The following is a 26,725-nucleotide window of genomic DNA, read 5'->3' as shown; positions in this document are numbered from 1 at the left end:
CCAGAGTCGTCGTTGCCACGTGTTAAAGATTGGAGGGATTTCTTAGCATGAGCTGAAAGCCATTTTGTATTTCGCAGCCATTTTAGGTAGCCATGTGCTCGCCATGTGCTGTTTCCCTCTTCAGAGCCTTGCACATTCTCAGAAGGGCCTACCTAGTAGAATGCAGCTTCTCCTCTTGTATAACTGTCAGGCTATTTTTGCTGATGTATGGAGAAGTAACTCCCCTCCCTTAGTCTTATGCTGACTATATAACTCTAAGCATATATAAGGCCCCAGTTTTCTGTACTCCTTAGACTGCCTCATACAGTTGCTAAGGGTTCTGTGTGACGTAGTCTCCCTCATTTGAGGTTATTAAAGATGTTACTTTTATATTACAGCTTCTGTGCCAATTTCTTCTTTGTTGGTTTAAAAGGACCAAGGATCACTGAGACCCCTGGGAAGGTTTCTATTTTCTTCACCTCGAGGGAGGCGCCTCATCCAGCCGCGGCGTGCGCCAAGCCCCGCTTTTTGCCCCAGCCCGACCGACCCAGCCCTTAGAGCCAATCCTTATCCCAAAGTTATGGATCTGACTTGCCGACTTCCCTTACCTACATTGTTCCAACATGCCAGAGGCTGTTCCCCTTGGAGACCTGCTACGGATATGGGTACTGCCCGGCGCAAAATTTACACCATCTCCCCTGGATTTTTAAGGACCAGAACAAGCTCGCCGGACGCCTCCAAGGCTCAGGCCCCTCTCTCAGGGCGAACCCATTCCAGGGTGCCGTGCCCTGCATCAAGAAAAGAGAACTCTCCCCGGGGCTCCCGCTGGTTTCTCCGGGATCTTTGCATTACCGAACTGGACCCGCAAGGGCGCCCGTTTCCACCACTCTGGGTTCGGAGATCTGAACCTGACTCCCTTTTGATTGGCCGAGGGCATTGGAGGCCATCGCCCGTCCCTTCTGAACGGCGCTCACCCATCTCTTAGGGCCCATGTCACATGAACCCTTCTCCACTTCGGCCTTCAAAGTTCTTGTTTGAATGTTTGCTACCTCCATTAAGATCTGCACCTGCGTTGTCTCCACCCGGGCCCTTGCCCGGGGCTTCTGTTCTCACCGCAGCAGCCCTCCTACTCATCAAGGCTTAGCCCCCGTGGCTCTCAGAGCCGGCGACGGCCGGGTATCAGCCCAAAGCTCCAGCGCTGTCCATTTTCAGGGCTAGTTGATTCGCCAGGTGAGTTGTTTGTTACACACTCCTTAGCGGATTCCTGTTGTCTAGATCAACCAACACCTTTTCTGGGGTCTGATGAGCGTCGTCATCGGGCACCTTAACCCATCATTCTGTTCATCCCGCAGCGCCACTTCTGCTTACCAAAAGTGGCCCACTAGGCATTCGCATTCCATGCCCGGCTCCACGCCAGTGAGCCGGGCTTCTTACCCATTTAAAGTTTGAGAATAGGTTGAGATAGTTTTGGCCCCAAAACCTCTAACCATTCGCTTTACCAGATAAAACTGGAGGCTCCGAGTGCCAGCTATTCTGAGGGAAACTTTGGAAGGAACCAGCTACTAGATGGTTCGATTAGTCTTTCGCATCCTATACCCAGGTCGGATGACCGATTTGCACATCAGGACCGCAACGGACCTCCACCAGAGTTTCCTCTGGCTTGGCCCTGCCCAGGCATAGGTCATCATCTTTCGGGTCCTATCACGCCCGCTCATGCTCCACCTCCCCGGCAGAGCGGGCGAGAGGGGCCGGTGATGTGCCTGCAGCTGGAAGCTCGGTGGGATCCCACCTCAGCCGGTGCATGCCGGCCCTCACCTTCATTGCACCACAGGGTTTCGCTCGGCCCTCCGACTCACGTACGTGTCAGACTCCTTGGTCCCTGTTTCAAGACGGCTCGAGTGGGTAACTGACATCACCGCAGACCACTGACGCCCGGCGTGGGCCTCCCCGCTCGGCGGCACGATGCATCGGGGCGCACTGGGAACTGTCCGCCCCCGTCAGTAGTCACGCAGGGAGCAGGGGACGCAGTCCCCCCTTCAACCGCACTGGCACGCCCAGAGGGGCAGCCGGAGACGGGTGCACGGGGGAGGGTTTGGAGGCAGTCGTATCTCACTCTGCCCTGTGGACATAGCAAAGCTGTTGCCAGGGGGCTGTAACAACCTCCGCCAGAGAGGAGTGCCACCTGCCACCACAAAGCCTTCCCAGCTGACCCGGAGGCAGTCGCGGAGCACCGCTGCAGAGGAAATTCACCCTGCGGAGGCCGGATAGGGCCCAGAAGCCGGTCCCACGGAGGGGATCCAGAACTCCCGGGCCACCGACCTTCACGCTGTGTTGAATCCTCCGGGCGGCTGCACGGACCCCACCCTTTTAGCTCTCTATGGTTTCACGCCCCCTTGAACTCGCTCTTCAAAGTTCTTTTCAACCTTCCCTTACGGTACTTGTTGGCTATTGGTCTTGCGCCCATTTTTAGACTTAGATGGAGTTTACCACCCACTTTGGGCTGCATTCCCAAGCCTCACGACTCCGAGAAGACCCGATCCCGGCGCGCCGGGTGCCGCTACCGGCCTAACACTGGCCACGGGGTTGAGCCTCGATCAGAAGGACTTGAGCCCCCGAAGCGACGCCGGGGAGTCAGTCTTCTGTACACCACATTTCCCGCATTCAGCGCTGGGCTCTTCCCTCTTCACTCACCGTTACTGGGGGAATCCTGGTTAGTTTATTTTCCTCCGCTCAGCAATATGCTTAAATTCAGTAGGTCGCCATGTCTGATCTGAGGTCGTAGTCAGAAGAAAATGCTGGAGCATTAAGGGGGAGCCAGGGAAGGCCAGCCCCCTGCCGGAGCAGGGGCCTTGCATCCCGGATCGCATCTGGAGGGGTTTCGCCCTCGCCGGGAAAGCCAGCCACGGAGGAGGGCTCCCGAGGTGCGTGCGCACAGGCAGCCAGTGGGATACCACAGTCCGCCACGGGCTGCACGCAGCCAGGTGCCCAGGGACGGGCCCGGGGCGGACCGGTCGCCAGACCTCTTCTCGGGGCTAGGTGCGCCAGCGGCGTACCTCCTCAGCAGGACCCTGCGAGGGACCCTGCTACAGGCGATTGGGGGTCTGACCTTGTGGGGGGATGAAGGGGAAGTGGAGCTCACCCTGCACGTCCTGGGGAAGCCCCAGAGTGATTGACGATTGAGCGACCCTCCGATAGGCATAGAGCCGCAAGGTGCGTTCAAAGTGTTGATAGTCAATGTGTCCCACAATTCACACTAATTCTTGCAGCTAGCTGCATTCTTCATTGACGCACGAGCCGAGTGATCCACTGCCAAGAGTCACAGACAACTTTTAGAAAACGTTCACCCACATCAGGGCGAAGGAGAGGTGGGAGGAAGGTGATGTCGTTCGTCCACCACCCGCGCGGCAAGACAACCCAGACGCCCCGTTCAAGACTTCCTCTCTGGGAGTCAGACTGCACTGTTGGGAGAAAAAAAACATTGCAAGGCGCTCGGCTTGTTAACCCAGGAGTCACAACGCGGGACTGGGTCGAACCGGGTACCTGGCAATGAGGGAGGGTCGTCCCACCTCCACATCAGCCATCCGTCACTGGGTGGCCTGAGCCGTGCCAGCGGGCTGGCGATCAACCCACCACCACCCTCCCCTGGGTCGGAGGTGCTGGAAAAGAAGAGTCAGGCAGCAACCCATCCCGCACACCTCACACCGAGAGGAGCCGGGGTCCCCTTGCAGGCCCTCGGACCCTTCTCTTCTAGGCCGCCCTGCCGCACGAGAAGGGCAGCTCCTCGGTCACCCGAAACCCGGTCAGGCTGGGACTCTGGCGCAGGAGGGCCCAACCGGCACCAGTGCCTTTTTGAGGGAGGGGTGGTACCAGCCCGGGGATGCACTGCCATCGGTTTCCCCCCCACCACTGGGGGAGTTCTGCTGGGTGAGCTTGGGTTCCATCTCGGAGAGGGACAGGGGATGGTCGGAACCACGACGGTATCTGATCATCTTCGAACCTCCGACTTTCGCTTTGGTTCGTCTTGAGCTGGTCAAAGAATTTCACCGCTAGGGGCACAATAAGAGTTCCCCAGGCCGTCCCTCTTAATGGTGCCCCAGTTCCGAAAACCAACAAAATTGAACCGGAGTCCTATTCCATTATTCCCAGCTGAAGTATTCAGGTGACCGGCCTGCTTTGAACACTCTAATTGTTTCAAAGTAAACGCTTCGGACCTCCAGGACTCTCAGTCAAGAACATCAAGGGGGCACCGAGAGGCAGGGGCTCGGACAGGCGGTAGCTTGCCTCACGGCAGACCGCCTGCTCGATCCCAAGATCCAACTACAAGCTTTTTCAAAGATGTCAACTACAAGCTTTTTAACTGCATCAACTTTAATATATGCTATTGGAGCTGGAATTAACGCGGCTGATGGCACCAGACTTGCCCTCCAATAGATCCTTGTTAAAGGATTTAAAGTGTACTCATTCCCATTACAGGGCCTCAAAAGAGTCCTGTATTGTTATTTTTGGTCATTACCTCCCCGAGTCGGGATTGTGTAATTTGCGCACCTGCTGCCATCCTTGGAAGTGGTAGCCGTTTCTCAGGCTCCCTCTCTGGAACCGAACCCTGATTCCCCATTACCCGAATGTATTTTCACCGTCACGGGGACGTGCGATCGGCCCGAGACTATCTTGAGTTTGATCTTGGTCTGATAAATGCACGCATCCCGGTATGTATTAGCTCTAGAATTACCACAGTTATCCAAGTAACAGATGGAGTGATCAAAGGAACCATAACTGATTTAATGAGCCATTCACAGTTTCACTGTACAGGCCGTTTTTACTTACACGAGCATGGCTTAATCTTTGAGAAAAGCATATGCTACTGGCAGGATCAACCAGGTAGCCGCACCTGCTGACGGGATGGGGCCGTGTGCCCTTCTCGCCGACTGGCAACCTTCATGCACCCCTCCCTCTCGGGAGCCTGCCAGGGGAAGGAGCCCACCCGCCTGGGCAGGAGGGCTAACTGGAAGGGTGTGGAGAGGTGCGGTCGCATGGGCACTGGCAGGCCCAGCCGTCTCACCCTGGAGGGAGAGCCAGGCCGAGGCGCAGCCTGAGCGAGACAAAGGGGTGCCAGAGCCTGGCAGCGGCGGCACCCCACGGAACAGTCATTCCAAGCTGCTGAGGAAATGTGCTGGGCAGAGAGGGGTGACAGAGTGGTGCGCTGGACCTTCGTACCAGCTGGGCAGCAGCATCTGAGGGCCTGGTGCCACCCGACCCCTTCCGCTCGGGTCAAACCACTGGGGGGCATGAGCTGCCGGGGCTGCTCGGCCTTCGCTCAGTCCATGCAGAGTGGAAGCGCTTTGCTTGAAACAAAAGCCATGGATGGCTGGCCAAGCAGCCCATCCCTAAAAGGACCATCGGGAAGGGGCTGTAATCCATGCACACGAGGTGACAAAGGGGACCCAAGGCGTGAAAGTACCAACCTCAGGAGCACCCGACCCGGAGCCCGGCAGGGCCCCTGGACCCAGCCGGGGTTCCCAGGCCCAGAGGCGCAAAGGAAGCCTCCCCAGGCCTACCGGAAACCATCCCAGGCACCCTGCCACGCAGCGGGACTGAGGGCAGAGCCCGGCGTTAGGAGGCCACCCTCCCAGGGGCTGCAGGGAGCCCCTGAACTCAGCCGAGCAAGGGGAGGCTCCCCGGGCACGATGGAACCCCTGCTGGGCCTTTGGCTGGGCAGCAGGCGGGGGGACGGCATAGCCCTAGTAATCAGAAATAAGTCTTTAAAATGGTAGAAAATAGCTTCTTTCAATGTAGATGGTAAATGCAACACTTTACTCTCAAAGTACCTTTGGTGTGTCACGCAATGTAAACAAAAGGGTCGATGGAAAGTTGATGCACGTTTTTTTACACTCAGATGCGCCGTTTCTTACTACGGCCCAGTGACGATGCGACAAGATGGCACCTCGATGCGACGATCTGGTGCAATGCAACAAAATGGCGTCTTTGATGCGACAACGTTGGATGCGATGCGTGCACGCCCCACGGCCGTACTGCGAATTTGGCAACTTCTGAGCCGCGACAGGCCCTATGACATGCTTCTCCGTTGATGCGGCGGCGACATCTGCGGCGGGGACATGCTTCTCCGGTGATGCGACATGCTTTGTCGGTAATGCAACGGCGAACAGCTGTGGCAGCGGCATGCTTCTTCAGTGATGCTTCTTCGGTGATGCAATGGCAACTGCTGTGGCTGCGACACGCTTCTCCTTGTTGCGTCGCGCTTCCAGCTCCCAGCGACCCGCAGTTTTCTCAGAGGGCCCAAACAACAGTAGGCACCTCTCTGCAGGTAGAATTCCCAGCAAGGAAATTCAGGGGAGGTGGAGGTGAAGTGTTGTATTCCTGAGACTTCTGGCAGGAGGCAAACACACTTCAAGCCCTTGGAGATTCTTCTTCAGGATGATGAAAAGTGCACAAAAGTTCTCTTCCCCTTTACTTGGCAACTGAAGTAACCACTGCAGGCCAACCCAGAAATAGCAAACAGCACAAGGGCAGTCTCCTCCTTCAGCGTTCGTGGTTCTTCTCCTTGGCAAAGGGTCGTCTTGGTTCCCAGCAGTGATCTAATGTTCTGGGGTCGGGCCCCTATATTTATTTCAGTAAATCCTTTGTCCTCTGACGGCAGAGGGTGCCAGTGCCCAACCAAAATCAGTTTAGTGCAGCTTCCTGGCAGGAGGTGGAGACAGCATTGTTGAAAGCAGACCTGGCCCAGGTAGCTCAAAGGAAATCTCCTCCCCTACTCTCTATTCTAAGAGGGCTGAGGTCAGCGAAAGGAAATCCCTGCCCCCCTACTCTCTATTCAATGCAGGTCCTATTAAGCCCGGCCTTGACCCATCAGACTGCTGGTGCCAAAGCCCTCTCCAGCCCCCTGTCACTCACAAACCAGACATGGAATACACAAACCTAGCAGAGGCATGCTAGATGGTTAGGCAAGAAAATCCCTACTTTCTAAATGTGGTATTTTCAAACACAGAATGTAAAAATCACCCTCACTAAAAGATGTAGTCACCAGGGAATATCCTACCTTTCACATACAATGCACTCTGCCCATGGGGGTACCCTGGGACTACCTTAGGGGCGACTAACACATAGAAAAGGGAAGGTTTAGGGACTGGCAAGTGTGTGCAATTGCCAAGTCGACATGGCAGCCCCAGGCTGCACACATGCTCTGCAATGGCAGGCCTGAGACACATTTTACAAGAAGCTTCTGTGGGTGCACAATCAGTGTTGCAAGCCCACCAGCAGCATTTGATTTACAGGCCCTGGGCATTCATGGTGCACTGCACTAGGGTCTGACAAGTATATCAAATAGCAAATTATGGAGTCTTTAATCGGTTACAACAATTTACAATGGGAGCACTTGCACTTTGGCACTGAATAGCAGTGGCAAAGTGCCCAAAGTAACCCTGGGCGAAGCACTACGCTCCGCTCGCGGAGTTTGCGAAGTTTTTGCAACTTCGCACTACGCGAGCGGCACGTAGCACAGTGCGAACATGCGTAGTGCAGCGTAGCGTAGTGCAGCGCTCATTTTTTGCTTGTTCGCGGTCCTGAACGTCATGTTCGCGACCGCAAGCAAGCAAAATGACATCCCGGCGAGATTCTCAAAGCGAGGAGGTCAGGTTTCTCATTGTGAGTGGTTGCGCAAGCTCGCGACCGCTCTCAATGAGAAACTACCTGTTCGCGTTGAGAAAGCTGCCGCTCGAGTAATAATCTCCTCGAGCAGCAGAAAACTACAGCTCGCACTGTGCAAGATGCCGTTTTCAATGCTTGCACAGTGCCGGATGCTTGTTTGCACTGTGCAATCATTGAAAACGCATCTTGCACAGTGCGAACATGCTACTACGCAGCTCGCGTAGTGCTACGTGAAGTTCGCGTAGTGCGAAGTGCACTTCACGTAGCTTCGCGTAGCGCTACTCCGCGAACTACGCCCACCCTTAGCCCAAAGCATCTAGGCCAGCAAAAATATAGCAAAAACATGGGAGGCAACAGCAAACAAATGGAAGGGATACCCACACCGTTGGTGCCAGGTCTAACATGTGTCCCCTCCAGCTGAAATGTGGGGTTTACTACCAACCCCTTGGGAGTTCTCTTTACTTCAAGGTTGGCTTGTTCTGTACCTGGGCTGTGTTTCACCGTGAAGTCCATACCCTGTAGAGAAATGGACCAGCTCAACAGCTTGGGATTCGCATCCATCATATCATTAACCATATGAGGGGCCTGTGGTCTATCTGAACCCGGAAGTGAGTCCCAAACAAGTATGGTCTCAACTTCTTCAATGCCCAGACCACAGAAAACGCCTCATGCTCAATTGCACTCCACATTTGTTCCCATGGAAGTAACCTCCTACTTATGAAGGCTACAGGTTGGTCTAGGCCCTCCTCATGCATCTGTTAAAGAACAGCCCCCACACCATGCTCTGAAGAATCTGTCTGTACCATGAACTCGTTAGAGAAGTTGGGCGCCAGAAGCACGGGCGCCGCGCATATGGCAGTCTTCAGGCCATCAACAGCTTTTTGACAGGTGTCTGTCCAGTTCACTTTCTTGGGCTGCTTTCTGGAAGTCAGCTCTGTCAAGGGTGCAGCAATGCTGCCTTACCCCTTGACAAACCTCCTGTAGTATCCAGTATAAAAAGACTCTCACCTGGGGGCGTGGCCGAGGCGGCTAACATGGCGGACGTGGCTTGAGTGAGCTCCGTCCCGCTGTATTAAAATCCTTCACTTTTCTCCTATATCGCCCTGACCTGCGGACTTCCAGCTCCAACCCTCCTTGGCCACTGTGTGGGAGTGAGCTCCGGTAGCAATTTGGGCGACCACCGAGCTACAATACCGGCGAAACACAACCCGGAGCGGTGGGGCCTTATTCGCGCGCTGGAGCCGGGCCCTCGAGTTCTGCGGGGTCCGGCCAGAAGTGCGACGGCGCTGGGGGCTACGTTGAGACTTGGACCGGCCATCGTGACCGAGCCTGAGGCGGATGCACCCCGGGGCGCGGGGTCTCCCCGGCCCGGCGCTTCATCCTCGGTAGTGGAGGGAATCATCCGGTGGCAGATCTGCGGGTGTGCGCTGCAGCGGAGCGGACCCTGTCACAGTGTGATCTGCGCCATACGCCGGAGCCGAGCCCCCGAGTCCTGTGGGAGCACGACTGGAGGCGCTGCTGATCCTGGCTCAGCCCCCGGTGGCTCGTAGGGACACCGAGGACAGTGGAGGGGCCCTGGGGCTGGCCCGCCTGCTGGATCGCCGGAAAAACGGGGTGAGCGGCTGCTGGGAACTGGGAGGTTGTGCAGAGGGGGGGACCTCCCTTGACGACGAAGGGCTCCCACTCGGCGGTCAGCTCGGACCGCGAGGGGGCCCGGACCCTTGGGGCCTGCAGGGCTCAGATCGGACCTCCCCCCCTCAGTCTGTGGCACCGCTCAGCTTGAGAGACCCCCCCCCCCCTTCCATCGCCGGTCACTACGTGCCTGACTGCAGCAAGCAACACCAGAAGGTGAGCCCGTGGGGCTCATGTACTATACCCCCAGCGCCCGGATCTATCTGATGCTGTAATACACGAGGACTATTGTCCGTCTACGCCGAGGCCCGGAGGGTGTGTGTGTGAGTGGGCCTGGTCGACCCCGTTGAGGGGGGCCCTTTGTTGAGACACATTTCGCCCGGTGCGTCTTGCCACTGCAGCGCACTGTGCCCCGCCGCTGCGCCTGGTGACCTGGAGAGGTGCTACACACCTGGGAGCTACACCGCCTCCCAGAGGCTCTGCATCAAAGGTGGGCAGATACACACAGCTATTGGGACACTGTGCCACGGATTATTCTCCACGATGACGCGGGGCGGCAATAGCGGAGGCGCCACGAAACAGGGCCCCATAGATAAATTCACGGGACCGAGTGGTGGGGCCGGAGCGTCTGGTGGCCCCCCGGGACCGGTGACTGCCCCGGACAACGCGGCTCTCTTGGCGGCCATAACACAGTCAAGAGATGCACTGGACGCAAAAATAGGGGCAGTTGGGGCCGATGTCACGCTGCTCCGTCAAGATTTACGCAACGCAGTGGCCCGAATAACCGAAACTGAAGCTAGAATCACAGATGTGGAGGACGATGTGGTAGTCCTAAAGAGGAAAGTGGCGGCTATGGAAGGGATACAGAAGGGACTGGCGCGCCGGATCGAAGATGCGGAAGGACGGGCGCGAAGAAATAATCTGCGATTCGTGGGCTTTCCGGAGGACTGCGAGAAGGGCAATATGGAGGCCTTCCTCGCCCAGTGGCTAGAGAGATGGCTCCCTCCGGACTCTTTGTCGAGGTGTTTCGTTATTGAGCGGGCTCATCGCGCTCTTCTCCCGAAGCCTCCGACTGGAGCTCGCCCCCGTCCGGTCATTGCCAAACTCCTGAACTATCATGACCGCGACGTCATATTGAGACAGGCGAGGGATAAGGAGCTGGTAATGTACGACAACCACAAAATATTGATTTTCCCCGATTATACTAAATTGGTGCAGCAACAGCGCCAATCCTTTACTGCGGCAAAGGCACGGCTGAGAGAACTGAAAATTCAATATGCTTTGCTCTACCCGGCCCGCCTGCGAGTGGTGTTCCAGTCTAAGACGCAGTTCTTCAACACCCCAGAGGAGGTATTTGAATGGACTGATGAGACAGTGAGGGTCAAGGTTCATACCCCTCCGAGAAGAGACTCTGACTCCTCCTCCGCGACCGGACCCCCGAGGACCCCCAGGAGATCACGCAGTAGGAGCAATTGGAGGGCACGCTCACAGAGAAACCGCCCGCCCAAGGATGAGGCGTCGGGGGGCAACGCTGCAGACGAGGCTCCGGCGCCGGGGCCCTGAACATGCATACTGCCCTAGCTCCACTGAGTGTCTCCCTAGATGGCTGCACCGCTCTCTGGATCCTGCCGACCGTGCAGCTTGACCGAGGGGCCTGGCGACACACTTCGTGACTCATGCCAACAATATGAGAATGCAACGCAGGTTAGGGGATGCTCGTGAGTGGGCGGGCATCACCCTGAACAGTAGAGTAGCTAGTTGGGTTAAGGGTTAGTTGGGATTGGGTGGACAGTTGGTTGGGATCCATTGGCATAGTGGGACATTGGCCTCCCGTTGGGGGCTAGTGACTATCTATACCGCGGCAGGTACTTCAATGTTACTGAGGTATGGGGTGGGGGGGTGGGGGGACAGTTGTGGGCAGCATAGAAGATGGGGGGGGGGTGTTGGTGGGGGTTTGTGGGTTTGCGGGGCAGGTGGGTGGGTGCTCCGAGGGGGGGTGGGGAGGGGGGACGCGTTTAACTGCACAGTGCTTTCCTGGATCCTGTCAATACGAGATGGATGTGTGTGGCCTTTACCGCATGAATTACCTGACTTCATATCCCTAGATGGCGGCTGAAACTCCCGAAATGAGCCTGCAGAGGGCTTCGCTGCGTGTTGTGAGCTGGAATGTGCAGGGGATGTTAGATAGAATCAAAAGAGGGGCAGTCCTACGCCAAGGGAAGAGGGACAAGGCCGATGTCTTGCTTTTACAGGAAACCCACCTCTTGGGCTCCAAGACCCTTAGCCTTCAGAGATATGGCTACCACCAAGTGTTCCATGCGGGATTTGTGAGAGGTTCCCGGGGGGTGGCTATACTAGTGCATCGCAGGCTGTCCTACACCCATGAAACTCAGTGGGCTGACCCGCAGGGCAGGTATGTATTTATCCAAGGCAAGATAGGGACGGAACAAATCGTCTTTGGGAGTGTTTATGCTCCACCCCCGCTGCAATGTGCCCTTATAGAAAAGTTGTTCGGAGTGTGGGCTGAGATCCCGAATGTTATGGCAGTCATTGGCGGGGACTGGAATGATGTGATGAATGTTCGAGTGGACCAACACAGGTTAGGAGGGGAGGTGGTATCGGACACACCTACTAAACTAGATGGTATGGTAAGAGGCATGGGGTGGGTTGATACGTGGCGCCATCAACATGCTCAACACCGCGAATACACCTACGTCTCACCAGTGCACAAGTCCTTTTCTAGGATCGATTACCTGTTCGTTCCCCTGGCCTGGGTCGGGAGGGTCGATAACACACAAATCTTACCACGGGGCCTATCAGATCACTCTCCGGTTATACTGGACCTCTCCCTAGACAGGCGGCGGCAGCCTTTCAGGTGGCGTCTTTCCACGTGGCACCTGCAGCGAGAACCCTATCGGTCTCATATGAGAGAGGCAATTGCTCATTATTGGAGCGATAATGACCCTCCTGATATGGATGCCGTGACCCTCTGGGAGGCCTTGAAGCCCACGCTGCGTGGTGTGGACATTGCTTGGTGTGCGGCTGACCGCAGGCAGCGTAGGGAGGACTTGGTTCTGGCGGCCGAGCATGTTCTGGACCAAGAACATAGATGCAGTGCTGGCGGGAGTGAAGAAGAAGTGAGACGCCTTCTATTGATGCAACAGTCCTATGCCTCCTTGCAGTTAGACGAGGCTCGCCAGTTATGGCTGGCGACTCAGAGTCGGATATACCAGTGGGGAGATAAATCCAGCTCGATGCTCTATAGACTATGTCAAAGCACTTTTCACGCGCAGTCTCTGCCTTGTCTGCGAGACGAGACGGGTGAGCCCATGACAGCCCCGTCGGCCCTGGAGGCCACATTTGCGCGGTATTATGAGACCCAGTACGCCCCTCGGGAACTCCTTTCGCCGAGCGACGTGGACAAGTTCCTGGCCGATCTCCCACCACGATCGCTCTCGGACTAGGAGCGAGATGCCCTGGACCTCCCCTTATCGGCGGAGGAGCTGGGTACGGCCCTCGGAGAATTGAACACGGGCAAGGCCCCCGGGCCCAACGGATTTCCCTGTGAATTTTTTAAGACATTTCACCTCCAACTGGGCTCCTACTATGGTAGAGCGTTGGAAGAAGCCAGAGATTGTGGCCGGCTTCCGAGGGACTGGCGGCATGCTGAAATAGTGGTCTTCTGCAAACCAGGGAGACCTCCGGACCGACCCGAATCCTATCGACCGATATCGCTACTAAATACCGAAGCAAAAATTCTAGCAACGGCGTTAGCTAATCGCCTCCTCCCATACATCACGGCGCTCGTGCACCCAGATCAGGCCGGATTTATGCCTCACAGGGCGACACGCCACAATATTCGGCGTGCGCAGGTAGTACTAGTGGCGGTCCGGACAGCGGGGATACCAGCGGCCCTTTTACTGGCCGACATAGACAGGGCCTTCGACTCAGTGAGCTGGGTTTACCTCCGTGCACTTCTGTCCCGATTGAATCTAGGGCCCCACTTCCTATCCTATATTCATCTGTTGTACACAGATCTCACGGCGTCGGTGAGAGTGGCTGAGGCGGTGTCGGCTCCATTTCCCATCGGTAGAGGCACCAGACAAGGTTGCCCTCTTTCACCGTATCTCTTTGCCCTGGCCATGGAGCCCATGGCGGCGTGGGTCCGAATAGACGCACAGATGCGGGGCATTGAGTGGACTGGGGGACCCTCCGACAGACTTGCACTGTACGCCGATGATGTCCTCTTCTTTCTCACAGACCTGAACAGATCTGGACCACGAGTCCTTGACATCATGCGTGTCTTCGGAGAGGTGTCGGGCCTTCACCTGAATTTGCGCAAATCACAGCTGTGGGTGCTTGGGGAGCGCCGAGACTTAGGGCCCTGGGCCGGGGCACTGCAGGAAGCGAGAGGCGGACTTAAGTACCTGGGGATATTTCTAACGGACATTCCAGGAGTCTCCTGGGCGCGCAATGTCGTGCCGGTATGGGAGCGTATCCGATCTGACATGACTACGTGGTCCCGCATGCCCCTGAACATCTATGGCCGCTCGGTTATTTTTAAAATGGTGGCCCTTCCACGCCTTTTATATCAGCTACAAAACCATCCGTACCCTATACCACCGCGGTGGTTCAGACTGGTGAATTCGACACTTGGTACTTTCCTCTGGGCGGGAGGGGCGGCGAGAGTGGCGCTCCGCACATGCTTTTTGTCCACGTATTGCGGTGGGCTAGCAACTTCGGATGTTCTGTCCTACTACCAGGCTTCCCACCTCTTGGTGCTAAATGAATGGTGGTATGGGGAGCGGAGTGACCCTACCTACGCCCTAGAGCGCTTCCTGATGGATCCCGACACGCTGCATACGATACTGTATTCAGCGGTTAAGAGGAGGGGGCTCCCGGCAGTCACGCAAACTGTATTCCGCATATGGCGCGGCGCGCTCCGTAGAATGGGGTGGTGGAACAGATTGACGAGGGAGACCCCATTGTGGCAGAACGGGCAGTTGCCGGAGTTGCTGTCCCTGCAGGGTTTCCGGGGCTGGGATGCGATCGGTATCTCAGCCGTGGGTCATGTGGTCCGGGGAACGACTCTTAAGTCATTCCAGGATCTACGCAAATAATACGACATGCCTCAGACCCAATTTTTTAAATATCTGCAGTTTCGTCCCACCATTGCCCCTACCCTGCGAGGTCTGGACTCGTTGCCCGAGTTCAGCCCCCTGGAGGCGAAGGTCTTCATGGGAGAATTGGAGTCCCAAAAAATCTCGTCTATATATCAAACGTTAGTTTCACATTGCTCGACCTCCCTAGACGCTCTGCGGACCAAGTGGGAATGGGATCTGGGAGCATTTGAGGAGGAAGACTGGAGGGAGGCACTTGAGGCTCCCAGAGGAGCGGCTATTGCAGTCCGGCTACGATTTATACAGTTTAAATACTTGCACAGAGCATACTACACTAGGGAACGGCTCTGGAAGGCGGGCTTGATTGCGTCTCCCGTCTGTTTGAGGTGTGGTAAAGAGGCAGGTACATTCCTGCATACTGTCTGGGCGTGTGATGGCCTGCGGAAGTTTTGGACGGGTGTGTGGAATTGTTTGTCAGAGGTACTGGGCTGGGACCTTCCTCGCACACCAAAGTTAGGCCTTCTTCATGTCCTGGAACAGGTGGTAGGAAATGTTTATAAACGCCACTTACTGTTGTTGGGTCTTGTGGTGGCCAAGAGGGATGTGGCCCGTGCCTGGAAGGATCCCATAGCTCCCCTGTTGGGTGTGTGGAAGAAGGGGCTGGACTATTCTATGGGCCTGGAACGCCCGATATTTGAGGCCAGGGGTTGCCCCAGGAAGCACTACAAAATTTGGAAAAGGTGGGCTGAGTACAGGGGGCTCTGGCTGGAGCCACCAGCAAGTGATGAACCGGGGGAAAGACATTTGGACATTGCACCCGGGTGAGGAGGGTTCCACACTTCATCTACTATATTATACTCTATATATGGACTGATTTGACGCTGTGCAGGGGGTGGGGTGGGAGGACTTCGGGTGGGAGACTAGGGGGGTGCTGGGGGGTGGGCTTTAGGGTTAGTGCTTGTGTTTAAATGGCTGTTTGAATTGTCTCACAATATGATTTTTGCCTTCATGCTCGCAGCCTCCCCGGACTCGGGACGCTGTATGTTTTATGTAACTCTTCAACAGCACAATAAAATCTTGTTCCGAAAAAAAAAAAGACTCTCACCTCTTTCTGGGTCTTGGGGGGGTTCCCAATCCGGGATGGTCTTAATCTTGGGCTGTAGGGGGACCATCTGGCTGCTCCCAACCTGGCGTCCCAAGTACACCACACAACCCTGCTCGATCTGGCACTTACTCGCCTTGATCGTGAGGCCTGCGCTACACAGCGCCATCAGCACTTCCCAAAGGTGGCGCAGATGTTCTTCTCAACTGGCGCTGAACACCGCAATGTCATCCAGGTAGGCGGCACTGAAATCTTCCAGTCCAGCCAACACCTGGTTGACCAACCTCTGAGAGGTGCCAGGGGCATTCTTCATCCCAAGAGGAATAACCTGGAATTGGTAGTGCCCATTTGGTGTGGAGAATGCTGACCTCCCTTTTGCCCCATCAGTTAAGGCAACCAGATGTTAGATCAAACGTGCTGAGGTACCGGGCAGCACCTAACCGATCAATGAGCTCATCAGCTCTGGGGATGGGGTGCGCGTCAGTCCTGGTGACTGAATTGAGCCCTCGGTAGTCCACACAGAACTGGAGTTCAGGCGTGGTACCGGTGCGGCAGCCTTTAGGACCAAGACCACTGGGCTGGCCCAAGGGCTGTTAGAGGACTCAATCACCCCCAATGCAAACTGGAGACCTCCTCCTTGATGCAAGCTCTGCCCCTTTCAGTCACTCTGTAAGTGTTGTGCTTAACTGGAGGACTGTCCCCAGTGTCTACATCATGGACACACTAATCAGTGACACTGGGAATTAGGGATAACAGATCAGAAAACTATCCCAGCAACAGGCGACAGTCATTCTGCTGCTCAGGGGTCAAGGTGGAAGAGAGGTGCGGTTTTCCCATACAGGGGGACATCTAGTATCATATGAGCAGTGGCCCACTTGACCACACTTAAAACAGCACACAGGCTGATCCAGGCTCAGCAACCTTAGGCTCGATATACAGGAGACCATTTTCTCAATGTGATCCAGACTGATCACCTGCTGTCTAGTTTGTGGCCTGTTGCCGCAAACCCTCAAGAAAAGGGCACTTTTTCTGCTCCTCACATAACTCTTCCCTGGAGGGCCCTGCTTCCTGCTGCCAAAGGGTCATCTCAGGCAAGTCCCCCAGTTCAGCTACCTGCTCCCCTGTAGGTTCCAGGGCATTGCCCTCAAGGTCTGCCTCCTCCTGGACCGTGGGAACGGTGGGGGCGGGTTTACCATGCCCCCGGCCTCTTCTCTTTAAATCAGGCGCCTAGGCCACTCTTTCAGGCACCATGTCTCATAAACCCCCCTCCTGGCTGCCATTGACCGAGTGGTCACACACGCCCACTCAGGCAGACCCAACATCTCCAAATGAGCACTTCACTCTACCTTAGCCCAAGGGAAGCTCTCTAAATCATGACCCAACAGACAGTCAAAAAGCATGACTGGCTTCACAGCTACTTGAAGAGTACCTGAGACCCCCCCCACTCAAAGGGAACCTGAGCCACCTTGCAGTGGCTCTCTGTGTTGCCAGAGGCAACAACGAGGTAAAATGCATTGGGGACTGCCTGCTCTTCAGACACTAGCCGACAACTGACAGCTGTCACACTGGCTCCGGAGTCTCTAAGAGCTTCCACCCTCTTGCCATTGATGGTCACCCACTGCCAGTACTTTTTAGTGTTATCAGGCAGCTAGGTCCTGGGGACCACCTCACAGTCTCCTAAAGAGACAAGGGACATCTCTGCGGGACCCCACCCACCTTGGGCATCCATCTCCTCCCCCAAGGCTAGTCTCACCATCTGCCGGGGCGGTGCACCTATGGGTGCTGTTTTTTCTCTCATGGGTCACTTGGGATCATAGAAACAGTGGCCTACCTCACAACACTTAAAACATTTTAGGGGTCCCTTATAAACAATAAACAGGTTTATCTGTCGGGCACCTGGCTTCTTCTCAGGGGGAGGCTGGGAACCCTTCCCTTGGGGATTACTTTGGGGCTCTTTCTGGAACTCCCTCTGTTTACTCTTGTACCCACCACTCCTCTGCTGGGGGCCCTCGCCCACCTTTGGCGAAGTCTCCCACATGACCCTTTTGGACCCGGATGCTCGCCCAGCGGTCCGCCTCCTCAGCAAGCTTCCTAGGATTAGTCAGCCTGCTATCAATCAGGTGCTGGCGTAGCTCTGGAAAACAATTATTGGACAAGTGCTCCCAAGCAAGCAAATCATGGAGCGCCTCAAAATTATCCACTTTGCTACCCTTCACCCAACCATCCAATGCTCTGCAAAAGAAAAACACATATTCCACCCATGTGGTAGACTCCCGTTTCTTGCAATTCGTAAACCTTTGTCTGTACAACTCTGGGGTCAAACTATCTCTGGACATTAGGGCTCCCTTCATGTGTCCATAGGACACGTGATCCTCTGTAGGTAAATCTAACAAGATGTGCCGCCTATCACTAACAAAGCAGCCCCACAACCCCACTCCCCAATCCTTCTCAGGGACCCGGTGGGCCAACATTGCAGCTTCATAAGCCCTGAACCATTGACCAATAAACTCATGTTTGTGGAAATCGTTAACTACTTCTTTGGGGATGTAAGCCCTTGTTTCTACAGACACCAGTGGTGTGCTACCACCAGAGGGAGGAACCTCTAAACATTCCCAATTCCCTCAACACTCTCTCATGTTCAAAATGCATTTTCTTTTCCTCTAAGGCTAACTTCTTTATTTCTAATTCCATCCCAACTTCTATTTGCTTGCCGTCTATGTCCTTCTGACCATCTATTTTGAGCATGCCTAGCTCCAACTTATGCACTTTCTCCCTCTCCGTGTCCTCTAGCCCTCAAGGGGACAGGCCCTTAGAAGAAACACTGCTGCCCGTCCTGGAAGGTACTTTCTCCCAATTGGGCCCAATGGCCCCTCAAGCTGCCCATCTAAATTCTCTGCCTCCCCCACCGGCTATTCAGGTTGCCCACTGGCATTCCTAGATTCTATCTAAACAACAAGGAGCTTTTGAGGGACAACTTTAAGCCAGATCACCCTCCACCCATCAATTATTCAAACAACAAGAATCTGGCTATCGGGGCACTCCTCACTCTTTTTAGTAGGACAGAAGTCAGGGGGTATTGACCTCAACCCAACAACTGTTTCAATAATTACACAGTCTAGTACGGTCCTCTACGCCCAGAATATTAGGTTAACTTAAAAAGGAAACACAAAACAGGTGTATGTCAGGCCACTCACAACAACACATCCAATTGACATTAGAATATGTGTCCCACCAAAAATGTGTGTGAAAAAGAGAAAGTGCATCACGTGCGTACCACCATAGGTGCTACTGGCAGGTTCTCACCAGCTTGCCTACTCATTCATCACCATAATCAAATTTCTCATTTAGAGTGAAAAAGATGTATAGTGTCCAGTAAAATAAATGTGTAGAGGTGTGCTGAATGAGAGAATCAGTAATAGAAAAAAGAAAACAAGACCCAGTGAAGTGCAAGAGACCAATTGTTTCAAACAAGATAAAAAGGAGCTAGAATTTGACTCTTTAATCCAAAATCGTGAGCTTGCCTGTTAGATTTGGGGGTCTCTAGTTGGCACAGGTAGGTACTTGTGACAAATAGGGACCCTCTCCTCTAGTCAGGATAAGGGGATTACACTCCTGCTCACCCGATTGGTAGCTTGGCATGAGTAGCAAGACTTTATCTCAGAGGCGTTGTAAGTTAAGCATTGGTGACCACATACAGTAACTCAGGGGCATATTACCAACTTTAAGCGATATTTATTGCTAACGATGCTTAGCAACAAAAATTTTTAACGCTAAGCATCGCCAGAAATTATCGCAGATAAACCTTGGTATTACCAAGGTTTATCGCAAATGCGATAAAAAACGGCTGCAATGCATGAATATCGCTGAAAAGTCAGCGATATTCATGCATTACCGAGCTAATGCTCTTAGCCATGTTATCCACCTCCCATTGGATAACATGGCTAAGAACTGCTCAGGGCAGGTGTTAGCTTTTGGAGATATTCGCACTTAGCGCGAATAACTGCAAAAGTTGGTAATAGGAGATAGCGATGTTAGCGACTGTTTCCAGTCGCGAACATCTTGGCACTCCCACTTTGCATGTCATTAGTGATAAATATCACTGACATGCAAAGTGGGGCCCGAGATGGTCGCTATCTCCTACTAGCTGTCGCTAACTGGTGTTAGCGACAGCTAGGTAATAGGGAGATAATTTTATCTCCGCTTTCTTGGCTTTTAAAGCCAAAAAGGCAGAGATAAACCCCCTTGATAATATGCCCCCCAGTGACAACACTACAGATGGACACCACACAAGGTTTGTATATTAAAAATAAGTATACTTTATATAGAGTTACCAAAAGACCATAAACGACAAAAATACACAATAATATTACTTTAAGATGGTAGATTTAAGCTTAGTTCAGTTCAGTTCTTAGATGCAACTTTTTGCGTCAATGTACCTTAGGTTGCGTTGCGCTTCCACAACAAGCAATGTCGCAGGGATGGGAAATGTGGCAAAGTTCAGATACAAAGAAATAAAGACATGAAGATCTTCCAGATGAGGCGTGCTTCTCGGGGATGCGAGAAGTCATCGGTTCGATGGGTGGACTACAGCGGCGACATCCATGATGCGATGTCAGCAGCTCCAGCGGTGACGCTCTTCTCAATGATGCGTGAAGCTTCTGCACGATGCAACAACTACAGCGGCGACATCCAAGATGCAACGGCAGCAGCTCCGGCGGTGGCGCGCTTCTCGGGGATGCGAGGTGCTCTTGGTCGATGCGGTGCAATGCGACAGTTCTAGCAGCGACGCCCTCCTTCGGAGTTGCGACAGCAGGCACAGTGACAGCGACACACTCTGACCTCGTTGCGAGATTCTTCTCCTGATGCGGTGCAGCGTGACAACTACAGCCGCGACACCCTCCTTCAGAGTTGCGACGGCAGCAGCAGCGATGGCGACACGCTTCGTCTTCGTTGCTGCACGCTTCTCTCCGATGCGGTGCAGTGCGACAGTTCCAGCAGCGACAGCCCCCTTCGGAGTTGCGACGGCAGGCCCAGCAGCGGCAACACTCTTCGTCTCATTGAGTCGCGCTTCCAGCTCCTTGAGACACGCAGTTCCTCAGAAGGCCTAAAACAGCAGCAGGCACTTCCAAAAGAACTCTGGGGATCTGGGGGTTGAAGTCTGTTGTCCCTGAGACTTCAGCAGGAGGCAAGCTCTTTTCCAAGCCCTTGGAGATCCTTCACAAGTTGAAAGCAAAGTACACAAAGTTCCTTTCTCCTTCCTTTGGCAGTAAGGCAACCACTGCAGGCCAATCTCCGAAGCAGCACTTCAGTTTGGGAATAGGCTCTCCTCAGTTTCTTCAGGTTCCTCTCCTCAGTAAAGGTTTCTTCTTGTGGTCCAAACGTGATCTAATTTCTTGGGATCAGGGTCCCTATATTTATACCCCAAAATCCTTTGTTTTCTGAGGGGAGAGGGGTCTTTGCCTAGCCCAAACCAGTTCTGGAGCACTCTGTGTACAATGCTCCTTCTTTCCTTTCACAGTGCAGGGCAGAAACATCAGACGCCCCTAGGAGGTGGAGCCAGCACTGTGGGGGGAAGGCACAGTCCTATTCAGGTCCCAGGTGCAACTCCTCCCTCCTATCAAGATGCAGATCTGTCTATTCACCACTGGGTGGACTCATTCTGTCTCCTGGAATCCCCCAGCCCTGTCACTCAAACTCCAGACAAGGAATACACAACCTAGCATAGGAAGGCCTGGAAGGTTAGGCAAGAAAATACCTACTTTCTAAAAGTGATATTTTCAAACACAGAATGTTAAAAACAACTTCACTAAAAGATGTATTTTATCATTCTGAGTTCAGGCATACTAAAATCGAATTTCTACCATGTTCTATGAGTCAGTTAGGATTATAAGCATGTTATAATCCAACAGCCCATTCTGGCCTATGGAGAACAGGTAGCCTTGCAATAGTGAAAAACGAAAAATGGCTGTAATTCACTATTAGGACATGCCACACACACCAGGGCATATCCTACCTTATACTTACAATGCACCCTGCCCGGTGACTAATATGAAGAAAAGGGAAGGTTTAGGGACTGGCAAGTGGGTGCACTTGCCCAGTCAGCATGACAGTACCAGACTGCACGCAGGCTCTGCAATGGCAGACCGTAGACACATTTTACAAGGCTGCTTCTGAAGGGGGCACAACCGGTGCTGCAAGCCCACCAGCAGCATTTGGATTTACATGCCCTGGGCTCACTCAGTGCACTGTATTAGGGTCTGACAAGTAAACCAAATAGTCAATCATGGAATCACCACTTAATACACTCATTTACAATAGGGGGAGCATATGCACTTTAGCACTGATCAACATTGGTAAAGTGCCCAGAGTCATAAAATAGCCAACAACTGTTCAGAAAAAATATAGGAGGAAGGCAAAAAGTTCAGGGATGACCCTGCAAAAAGGGCCAAATCCACACAACCCCCTTCCAGCCAAAACACAGGGTAGACCAATCACTACCTTGATGGGCTTCCCTGCTTTGGGCGATAGAACCTGGACCTGGCCCGCAACAGCAGGGACATATTCCAGTTCTATAACAATCTAACCCATTTCAATTCCTCTGGCCATACTCTCAGGGCCCACCAAGCTAATCCATGGGGGACCCTTCTCTTCACCTGTGGACGGGCCCACGTACCAGCTCCCACAATGTCAGGGGATGTGTATTTCTTACACTATATCCGTTTTTAAAAACAGCACAACCATTGCTTAGATGTATATACCGCGATTACACAGCTGTCTTACATTTGCTAACAGCGCAGAATGGATGCTAGTGTGTATTTGGTAACAGTGCAGTATGGATGCTTGCGTGTATTCGATCACAGTGCAGTATGAATGCTGGGATATATTTGGTAACAGCGGAGTATGTATGCTGGTATCTATTTGGAATCAGCACAGTATGGAGGCTGGCATATTTGAAACAGCACAGTATGGATGATGGTGTGTAATTGGTAACAGCGCAGTATGGATGCTTGCGTATTTGTAACAGTGCAGTATAGATGCTGGTGTGTGTTTGGTGACCACGCAGTATGGATGCTGGTGTATATTCGGTATTAGCGCAGTATGGATGCTGGTGTGTATTTGGTAACCGCGCAGTATGGATACTGATGTGTATTTGGTAACAGTGCAGTATAGATGCTAGTGTGTATTTGGTAACAGCGCAGTATGGATGCTGGCATGTATTTGGTAGCAGTGCAGTATGGATGCTTGTGTGTATTTGGTAACAGCACAGAATGATGCTGGTGTGTATTTAGAAACAGCGCAGTATGGATACTGATGTGAATTTGGTAACTGCGCAGTATGGATGCTGGTGTGTATTTGGTAACAGCGCAGTATGGATGCTGGTGTGTGTTTCGTAACTGCGCAGTATGGATGCCGGTGTGTATCTGGTAACAGCGCAGTATGGATACTGATGTGTATTTAGTAACAGCGCAGTATGGATGCTGGCATGTTTTTGGAAACAGCGCAGTATGGATGCTGGTGTGTTTGGTAACAGCGCAGTATGGATACCGGTGTGTATCTGGTAATAGCGCAGTATGGATACTGATGTGTATTTAGTAACAGCGCAGTATGGATGTTAGTGTGTATTTGGTAACAGCGCAGTGTGGATGCTGGTGTGTATTTGGTAACAGCGGTGTATGGATGCTGGTATGTATTTGGTAACAGCAGAGTATGGATGCTGCTGTGTATTTGGTAACTGCGCAGTATGGATGCTGGTGTGTATTTGGTAACAGCGCAGTATGGATTCTGGTGTGTGTTTCGTAACTGCGCAGTATGAATGCCGGTGTGTATCTGGTAACAGCGCAGTATGGATACTGATGTGTATTTAGTAACAGCGCAGTATGGATGCTGGCATGTATATGGAAACAGCGCATATGGATGCTGGTGTGTGTTTGGTAACAGCGCAGTATGGATACCGGTGTGTATCTGGTAATAGCGCAGTATGGATACTGATGTGTATTTAGTAACAGCGCAGTATGGATGCTAGTGTGTATTTGGTAACAACGCAGTGTGGATGCTGGTGTGTATTTGGTAACAGCGGTATATGGATGCTGGTATGTATTTGGTAACAGCACAGTATGGATGCTGCTGTGTATTTGGTAACAGCGCATTATGGATGATGGTGTTTATTTGGTAACAGCGCAGTGTGGATGCTGGTGTGTATTTGGTAACAGCGCAGTGTGGATGCTGGTGTGTATTTGGTAACAGTGCAGTGTGGATGCTGGTGTGTATTTGTAACAGCGCAGTGTGGATGCTGGCGTGTATTTGGGTACAGCGCAGTGTGGATGCTGGTGTGTATTTGGTAACAGCGCAGTATGGATTCTGGTGTGTATTTGGTAACATCGCAGTGTGGATACTGGAGTGTATTTGGTAACAGCGCAGTATGGATGCTTGTGTGTGTTTGGTAACAGCGCAGTATGGATACTGGTGTGTATTTGGTAAGAGGGCAGTATGGATTCTGGTGAGTATTTGGTAACAGCGCAGTGTGGATACTGGCGTGTATTTGGTAACTCTCCTATTATCAAAGGGACAACCCGTTAACCCAAATAGGCATCTGGGAATATAAAGTGAACTTTTACAAAACAATGCCTATGGTAATAATTTTTGTGAATCTTTAATGAAAGACAGATACCATAAATTAACTGTCTTCAGTTATCTCAAAAGTACTTCATGAATTAATCTCAGGATCTACTTTATCTTAATTCATCTGCTCATTATCCAATCAATTCAATAAATCAATAAAGCAACAATTGGTTTTTGTAACTTATTTTAGTAAACCAAATTCTTAGGAAAATTAATTTTATCTTTTTATACTTTTCATTTGCTTTTTCCACATATACACATTTTAACCATTTTTTAAACATATATCTTTATACAATATATACAATATCTACAAACATACAAATAAGCGCAAAATAATAATCTGGTTCCAATGCCCAATTTTTTAAACAAGGAAAAATATGCCACTAGATTATAAGGCCTTATTCCTTTGTCTTGGTCATCACAAGATATTCAACATGAGCCTGGGAAGAAAAAAACATGTATACTTCCTTTTCTAATTAAGGCCCTCAGAAACACTTTGAAACACAGTTTAGAATTTTGGTGATGCCAATATGGACAACAGTCGACGCGTTTCAGCCTATACTTCTTTAGGCCTCCTCAGAACTTGGGCAATAAACTTGTATTTCTAAAAAAATACAGAAAATCATATATTATATATATACACACATTTCAAACTTATTAGTCACAATATCATACACCATATCAAAAAAGTGACCATCCAAACATAGAAATGACAAATCCCTAGAGGTATAGAGGCTTCGGATTAGTTATGAATCTCACCCAAAGAAGTGCAAATTATGTGTGCTAAAGCTAAGAGTAAAGAAACAAAGTAGACAAGGTAGGAAAAAATAAATAATTGTTGTTCAAAACCACATAATAACTCCAAAAGTCAGAATACGTGTCCAGTGAAAAAGCCGGCTAATCTCCAAACCCGTGTTATAAACACCTATAACGCCAAATACCTTCTCATAAATACCTACAGACAGATGAAGTCTCTGTGGCTCTCAAAATTATACCGGAAGGTAAAACAGCCTACCCAGCCGGGCTGGCTTACCGCTACTTAAGTGATCCCACCTCGAGTATCTGGAACAACAAATCGTGGGTACCTCCATGTAACATTTATATGACTAATCTGGTCTTAAACAAAAGTGCAATCCAGATATCCTACCTTGATCAAATCCAATCTAATGCGTATCAATTCCGATCGATTTCAGCTTTCAGGACGCTCAGGCACACCTCTGCGACCCTGCACAATGCTTTTGATATACGCTCCACGGTTCCTAAACCTTACTTACTAAAATTACTTAGTTCTATATATATCTAAAATAGCAAATAGATAAAGTCATCACAGATCTCAGTATGATCATAAAAATGAAATCAATAACATACTTCCTTAAGTCAATGGCGAACCAGGTAATCAATAAGTAAGAGATCATATATGAAAGAAATATATATATATATATATATATATCGCGCTCATCCAAATCCAATATTGCAGGAAAAGAGAAGACAGCACTCGAGGGGTACTCGTCACACAGTAGTTTATTAACTACAAGCTCGCCACAGACGCGTTTCAGCACTTGGCCTTCGTCAGTGTGTGTGAGTTACACACGTTTAACCGGTCATTTAAATATACATTGCAAAGTATAAAGGAAACACCTCTCAGTCAACATCGACAGAGGACTTCAGATCACCCAGTGAGCGCCATCTTACAATGGTCAATTATATACATAATATCGCAATGGCTCAAAATTGAATCTTCACCGCATATCATACCTTGGATAGGTAACAATGCTCATATGGGGGATACATAGTAATTTACAAATAGTATACTATACATTGTTGAATATAGCCGTGGATCGGCAATGGTCCTCTAAACTAAAGAGAGGTGACTCTATATACATCCTATTATACATTTTATATACATCAAAAAGATTATTAAACTTCAACATGTCATGAACAGTGCAAAAACGTGTGAGGTTCCAAAAAAGAAGAAGAAAAGAGAATGGAAAGATGGAAACATCATATAAGTGGTAAATGGAAATCTAGTTAAGTGTTAATTTAAACACGCAACATAGGAATCAAAGAGCCCTTTGAACCTATCAAAATACCGCTTATGGCGTGTGTACAGAAACTAATTCTCTGTAATGGTAAGTATGCATATGCCTGTATTGGAAAGGAAGTCAATGTATCATCATATCCCTCCTACGACTATGCACCACTATACAATATGTACACAAGCATCCATTTATATACAATGATATATACAGTGTGATCCACAAAGTTTCAGTGAATACAGAGTAGACTTGGATCATGAAACAGTGCAGCTGCTATTCACCTAAATGGACCACCATTTCTTCCCCACTATTCATCCCTTTAGGCCACTTCGTGGAGAGATCTATGATGTAACGCGACTCGAGCCTCCGCAGGCGTCGTAAGCAATCCCCCCCTCTGGCATTAGTTTTGATGGTGTCAAGGCCAAAGTATTGAAGCTGGTTGCGGTCTCTATTATGTTTCTCGGCGAAATGCCGGGCTACCGGATATGCTTGGTCGGCCTTATCGATAGCTCTAAGGTGTTCTAGGATCCGCAATTTCAGCATATTGATAGTGCTCCCTATGTAGCGGAGGCCAC

At 51.6% G+C, this 26,725-nt stretch overlaps 3 pseudogenes; all 3 read right to left on the bottom strand.

Moving 5' to 3' along the window:
* LOC144778074 (28S ribosomal RNA) overlaps positions 1 to 2,758 on the bottom strand; it is a 5,380-nt pseudogene extending 2,622 nt beyond the window's left edge.
* Positions 2,759 to 3,160: 402 nt separating this feature from the next.
* LOC144779816 (5.8S ribosomal RNA) lies at positions 3,161 to 3,297 on the bottom strand (annotated as a pseudogene).
* A 604-nt stretch (positions 3,298 to 3,901) lies between these two features.
* LOC144777047 (18S ribosomal RNA) lies at positions 3,902 to 4,860 on the bottom strand (annotated as a pseudogene).
* Between the last annotated feature and the right edge of the window lie 21,865 nt (positions 4,861 to 26,725).

The sequence above is a fragment of the Lissotriton helveticus genome, chromosome 1_1, assembly GCF_964261635.1.
Source record: "Lissotriton helveticus chromosome 1_1, aLisHel1.1, whole genome shotgun sequence".
NCBI classification, from domain to species: domain Eukaryota; kingdom Metazoa; phylum Chordata; class Amphibia; order Caudata; family Salamandridae; genus Lissotriton; species Lissotriton helveticus.
This window is presented reverse-complemented; position numbering and strand designations above follow the sequence as displayed.